This window comes from Salvia splendens, chromosome 4 (assembly GCF_004379255.2).
Source record: "Salvia splendens isolate huo1 chromosome 4, SspV2, whole genome shotgun sequence".
NCBI lineage: Eukaryota > Viridiplantae > Streptophyta > Magnoliopsida > Lamiales > Lamiaceae > Salvia > Salvia splendens.
Genome location: NC_056035.1, coordinates 5,504,412 through 5,512,014, shown reverse-complemented (window position 1 = coordinate 5,512,014; position 7,603 = coordinate 5,504,412).

Sequence of the window (7,603 nt, the reverse complement as noted above, 5' to 3'; positions counted from 1 at the left end):
GGTTGTGAGTGCTCTAAAAAAGTAACAAAAGTGGGTCCGGGCCCATATCCGTGCTCATTGGCAAGAGCACGGATGTGAATGCTCTAATAATAAACATTCTGTGCTCTTTCTCCGACTCAGTTAAATATAAGAAAAAACTAATTAAATACACTTTTTAAATCTAATTTAGAATATTGATTCAAGTATACATGGGATAATCAAACATTACTAGATATGCAAATTAACTTGAATTAAACCATTTTTATGTAATTGCAAACTAGCTAAGGTTACCCACTTAGAGTATATGAATTATTGAGTGAAATAAAAGCATATGCTAATGGTTTTACTTTTCACATTTGTCAAAATTGTGAAGGGGAAATAGAATCAAACATTCCACAGCCATCAACTTTCATATAATGAATAAACGCGCATTTCATATTCAATTTTTTTTTAAAATCATAGCAACTGTTTTCCCACTTGAAATCTATTAATCAAATTGAGTAGATTACTATTTTATTTTCATATATTCCAAAAGTAGGACTCGTCATTTTCACATAACATTACACATAGTATAAATTAAGAGAGAAATCAACATACTGCTCATCATTTGTAAGTATTCCTGTATAATTAAATCACATGATATCCATAAACAAATTATTGCAAGTTGGGTAGTACTACCTAACTAATTTAAATTTGATACTATATGTATGTTTTTTTATATGATGGTGTCATTTTCATGTAAATGTTGGTCTAAAATGACTTTGTATTGCAATAAAAAGTCGGTTCGGCAAAATTCACGGATTTGTTGTTCCCTTCTTTTTAATTTAAATAAAGAGGACATAAAGGTACCTTTCTATATATACTATTAACTTGCATGTAAATTGAGCATTCAATTTTTATAATTCCCAAACCTTGTGTCTTCCCAAATTCAATCTAAAAATATATACTAAGGTATAATATTATTCAGAAATAATATCACCCACCTCATCTGGTACATTCTTTATTTCTGTGGAACCAATTAGTAACACTAGGCCCAAATATGTAGATACTCTGTTTCACATGATTAAATATTTCCTCTCTCATTTTTCTGTGGATTGTGTATGTTCGTGTATGTTCGTATATATGTATCTATTTAACGATTAAAAAAATACTTACATGTAAAATGAGTAATACACATTTCTTTATCTCAAATATTTGATAGATGTGACCTTGATTTGAAGGTGACATTTGCCTAACAATACTTGTCAAGGATATTAATATTCGAATGGAAACGAAACGTCTCTTCCGGTGACCTTTGCAATTTTTGCAAGATTTTTAAATTGCTACAATTAGAAGAATAACTTTTACTAATATTCTTTTCAACATTCTAAACTTTTTAATCATAAGGGCATTCAGGTATTCATAGCCTATTCATAGCCCAGCCATAATCTAGCCATAAACTCTTTCTGCCACATCATCAGTACTAAAAATACTCCTACCACATCATCAGGACAAACAAATAGCTCAGCAATATCCTAGCCACATCACTCAAAATTATATAAAACAAATAATTGACAATCACACAAAATACGGAATTACATTTACGACACAGATAAGGGAAAATTCAATAATTTTATTTATATTAAAAAAAGTACATTTAAAAAAATTACATAATTAAAAAAAACTAACGTCGTGCAGTCCTCCGTGCCCACAACTCTTCAATTAAATCCTTTTGGAGTCGAATATGAGCATCCGTTTAGCGCATGTCGGCATGTGCTTGGAGGAGGCCGGCTTCATCGTGCGGTACCCCCCTTCGTACGTTGGGGGCGGTCGTGCCGTGGCTTGGACCGGCTTCATTATCGTCGATGGCCCAATTAGTCAGTTGTACACCTTCATCTTCGACAATCATGTTGTGCATGATAATACAGGCGTACATTATATCAGCAATGCAGTCGATATGCCACAAACGCGTTGGACCCCTAATTGCCACCCATCGAGACTGGAGCACACCAAATGCACGCTCCACGTCCTTGCGCTCCGACTCCTGCCATTCCGCAAAGTAGGCATTCATCTCATCTGATGCGCATTTGACCGTCTTCACAAAGACGGGCCACCTAGGGTATATCCCATCCGCCAAGTAGTAGCCCATATCATGCCGGTTGCCGTTGGCGACAAAACTAATGGTCGGACCGACGCACTGGCACTGCTCGTTGAAAAGGGGCGACGAGTTGAGGACGTTGAGGTCGTTGTTCGACCCGGCTATCCCAAAATACGCATGACAAATCCACTGCCGGTAGTCAGCTACGGCCTCGAGGATCATCGTGGGATTCTTTCCCTTGTAGCCGGTCGTGTAGAACCCCTTCCAGGGAGCGGGACAGTTCTTCCACTCCCAATGCATACAATCTATGCTGCCTAACATAACCGGGAACCCATGCTTCTCCCCGTGCATCTGCATCAGATCCTGGCAGTCGTCGAGGGTAGGGCTTCGAAAGTACTGATCACGGAAAATTTCAATCACGCCCTGACAGAAATACTTCATACATTCAAGGGCAGTCGTCTCACCGATGTGGAGGTACTCGTCCCACATGTCTGTCGCGCCTCCGTAGGCCAACTGCCTGATTGCCGCAGTGCAATTTTGAATAGGTGTGTGGCCGGGTCTGCCAGCCGCATCGTGCCTGAAGCGGAAACACAGATATCGATGCTCCAAGGCCTTAACAATACGCATAAACAAGGCTCTGCTCATCCTAAAACGGCGCCTGATAAGGTTGGCGTTGAACCGCGGCTCCTGTGCGAAGTAGTCTTCGTATAGGCGCTGATGTGCAGCTACGTGATCACGATAAATCACTATTCGGCGGTGGATAACTGGTCGTGGTCGAGGTACCGCCGGCTGCAAGGCCCTCTGCATCAGCCGATCAATCTCACTGTTCGTATAGTCCTCTAACGCTTCGTTCATTCGACGTCCGTACTCCTCAGCATCCCCACCACTACCACCACTACTACCACCAGCGTTGCTCATTTCCCGATGTTGATATTGTACAGAAATTAAGATAGAGAGAGTACTCGTTAAAACAAGTGGTGCGAATGAAAATGAAGTGCAAAGCGCGTATATATAGTGTTTCAAAAATAAAAAATAAAAAAATTTTGTTGGCCGATCGCTCACCGGTCCGGAGCCTGTAATGGCGGCGAGCGGACCGGCGAGCGCATCGGTCAGCGCTCGCGGATCGGCATGTGCACGCCGATTTTTTTGCAGAAATGGAGCTCGCCGGTTACAATGGTTCGGCGAGCGAACCGGCAAGCGCCGGGGATCGGCTAGCCGGTCCGCTCGCCGCCATTGTGGATGCTCTATACGAACCAATAAGGCAATAAGACCTACTCACTAAGCCCAATAAATATAAAATGTTTGCTTTTTTACATGAAATTTTATATAATGTTGTTTTATGAGTTAACGAAGAAAGAGTAAGGTAATAGAGAAGAAAAAATAAAAATGTTATTGTTTCTATTTTAAGAAACGTTTTATTTTTAATGAGACAATCCAAAAAAGAAAATGTTTTATTTTTAATAAGACAGTATCTAGAATATAAAGTTCACAAAATACGATGTTGCTTCCAATAATTAACCATTATATTTGACTTTTATTTTCAATAGTCTAAGTTAAAATCAGTTAATTTTAAAAATCAATGATATTGTTATCGACGTGGCAATAGGCGCACTATAGGAATAATGTACTACTTAGATAATTACGTTTTCCCATATGAGTAAGTTATTTGTGTACTACTATTACATAAATTATGATAATAAGTTTGTATCTATAGCCGTTTAATGAAATATGACCCCTACTACACTACATCACCATCAAGTATATACTACGACGTATGCTTTCTCAAAAAATGCAAAGGCGTAAGTACCACATTTTGTACATTATATTTTCATGGACATCCCACAAAAAGACACTTTCCTACCTTTTAAACAATGACATATCTATGCGAAATCTAAGGGGGTCGACCCATTACATTGCCAATATATGAGGGTCGAAAAATTCTATTAAATTCGGTCTTGGTGCACCAACCAATCACAAAGTGCGACTCTTCGTCCACTTAAGATTGTGGTTTACTTCCATTTTTCGTTTGTCATCTATTATCAGTGACGACCAATGTATTGTCTTTGTCTTTTGACATCACCATCTACTTATTTGGTAATTCAGTAATTCCATATACTTGGTCCATCGTTACTGATCATAGAGTATCTTCTTTATAACTCCTTTGGCTTAAAATTTGTAAAATTGTTCAAATTAAACAAAAAAACAGAGCCAAGCTAACAAAAATACTGTAATTTATTAGCAAAGGATGATTGTGATTAATCTTCTCTATTTGTGCATACCAGTGCATGAGGTACTAGTACTACAATGCTTCGAGTCCATTGTACATACTTAAAATTCGTGCAATAATACCGTAATTAATTTTAAAGAAACTTATTTAAGCTTTCCCACCACTCAGTAATGATTCACATAACAAATGGTGGCCACGTGGGCGGATTTGATTGGATTAATGATGCCTCGAGATTAATTGTTAAGCAATTAGTGCACGCCAGAATCCATATAGTGAAATTGCTTTGTTTTGAAGTTTGTTCGTGTTTCCCATTCTACTATTTAATTATTATTCTATGCACCCCTAAAGTTGATGCGCGCACGTGCCTATGTTTTTGGTATTTCGCCTTTTGCAATCTTTTAAGTTTCAGTTCTAACTTTTTTTCACAGGAAAAGAAAAAAAAAAGAAACGTTTTTTCTCAAAATTTTATAGTGCATTCTTGATTAATGATTTGAAAATTAGACCATCAAAATCTTCCTATGAAATCTCACATGATTTCAAAAATCGAGAGGTAATTAAGAAATGTCACTAATCGGAATCGACAAAGAAAAAATAAAGTATCTATCATAATGCGATTATCACATGATAGTACTAGTATATATAAGCTAAAGTAGTAGTATTAATAATTAAATCATTTCAAAATCATAGAGTACGAACCAAATTGGGAAATAAAGCCGGCAAAGGCGGATATATATTCTTACACTTTGTGAATTGTGATCTGTGATTAAAAAATTCCCAAGTTTTGTTATGGAAAACAAAATCACAAAATAAATGAAAAGAAAAGAAAAGTTGAACGTGGATTAACAAGGCGACCATTAATTAATTAATCCATATTAAAAAAAGGGGGGGAATTGTTTGAAAAAATAAAGCCTAGATCCGCTGTCGGGACAACTGTTCGGCGGTGGAGGCTGATTCGGGCTGCGGCCGTGGCCGGCGCATCTGGACAGGTGTCGTCCCCCGATTGGGTGAGAAGATCGTGATCCGTGCATGCCGTGGTGGCGCAGTAAGAGTATATCGGATTTAGGAAAAGACCGTGGGTGTGGCCAATCACATGCGCCGCACGTGTCAGAATTTTTTGTAGCTGCACGACGCCGTCAATCTCGTATACACAACTACTTATATTATGAAGATTATGAGATTCGCCCTAAGATTAGGTTTACTAATAAAAATTAGTTTAGATATAAGTTACATAGATGAATCCATAATTGATTAAGATAGATTTAAGTTTGAAATATTCTATTCTCATTGAAAATTCATATAACTTGAGCTGATTTGCTTAATTTATATAGTCTATAAATTAAGTGTCAAGACTAGAAAAATTACCGTGAAGAAGATACAATTATAGTAATATATGTGAGATTATTTCCAATACAATTTTGGGTATATGTCACATAAAAATAATTCTATTCCAACTATTTATATCAAATTTAAATTTTATACTATTTTTTAATATATATATTTTTCACAAATTTTTTGCAATTGCTATATATAGTACACGGCTAAATTTAAGAACTTTTCTACACAAAAAATTAGATTTGTGATATGGTTGGAGATTGTTTTAGAACTTTATTCAAAAATATTTATCCAATAAATTAGTGGTGGCTGTTGATGGAAGGTAACTATAAAGTCTATAATAATTACTTTGACCGATCATTTTACTCTTATAATAACAGTATTAAATTGTGAATATAATTAAACCGCGTTTTACAGCTATTTTTTTTCCTTGGCAGGCAAAATCCCAAAAGTTAAATCACAAATTGTGTTCAAAGAAGAAAAGTCTACCAATAATGAGTCGTGTGTTCTCATTATGAATTTATTAATTCCTTTTAATATGTTATATGGTAGGACCACACTTGGAATTGAACTATATTCACAACCATACAGCTCTTTCCATTCTTCCCTTTCATTTTATTGGTTGAATTTCAGATTGGATTTGGACAATTAACTTATGCAACTAAATGATACTCCCTATTTTATTTGTAGATTTTTTTTTGTGTGTGTGGGGCAAAAGCAATAGAAGAGTCTAGCTAACTGTAACAGTCGAGTATTCAAATATATCTGCGCTAAATTAAATTAATTAATGAACTCTAAATTCCAACAGTCGAGTGCTTAAATATAACTGTAACAGTCGAGTTTCAACTAACATAATAGGCACAAGAAAAATCAAGCTAAATATCACCAGATTAATATGAATAATATAAAATCCAAATTTTAGATGGTTGAAACTCACTTATATGTATTATTACTTGGTAGTACATTTTTACTTGGAAAATATCGAAGTAGTGCTATAACAAATTTTATTTTATAGTACAGTAACTCGTAACTATATATATTGGTGGTATACTGCTATATGAAAACAGACGAAAATAATAACGCAACTGTGCCCGTCTTAGACAATTAATTTGTTTGAATAATTCAATATAATAAAGTAGAGATTAGCAGTGCATGATCGTCCAAAATAAGTTCAAATGTCAAGAAAAATTAATTTAATTTGTGATGCGTGACGTTACAATGTTAGCTTAGTCATGATTAACGTAACTAAGGAATTTATATTTTCTAGTTTTCACAAAAAGCCTACGGAAATCTATGATAAATAAACGGAATTTGTCAAGCACTAATATTTGCAGAATATTAAGCTATCGGATATAATAATCTTATATTTTGTTGTGGTGACGGAATAATGCAGTTGTACATTATGAATTCAAATAAAAACACGCAGCTACTACGTTTGGCCTTTAAAAATATATATGTAATTAAAAAAATGAAAGTAGAGATAAACATGGTTCGACAAAGTTTTTATTGTCAACTCACTTTGATTAAATAAATTGTTACTCCATTATTATCATTATACATAGATGATAAATATATAGTACTGTATATCGCAATTAAGTTGTAGTATTACTAATTTTATCTTAAAGTGTGGAGTGACGGTACCGACCACACGCCCAAATCTTAATAATCAAGGATTATTTAATTTAATTTTGAAGGGTGGCGCCTAATATTCCAAGAAATCACGATCTTATCGAAGGGTCAATAACCATGATTATCCAAAGTGTTGCTCACAACTCTTTTTTAATCACCCTTTTGATTACGATAAAAAGTTCATGTTGTCTATATCATGAACGTGTTTACACTTACAAACAGCCATCAAATTATACAAATATTAATAATTAAAATATATTTATCGTCAATAGCGTTTTCATTAGGATAAAAATTGGTATCATGGCACACGAGAAGAGGTCGGTGCATATCACATTAGATTAATGAAATGCAGCGATGGT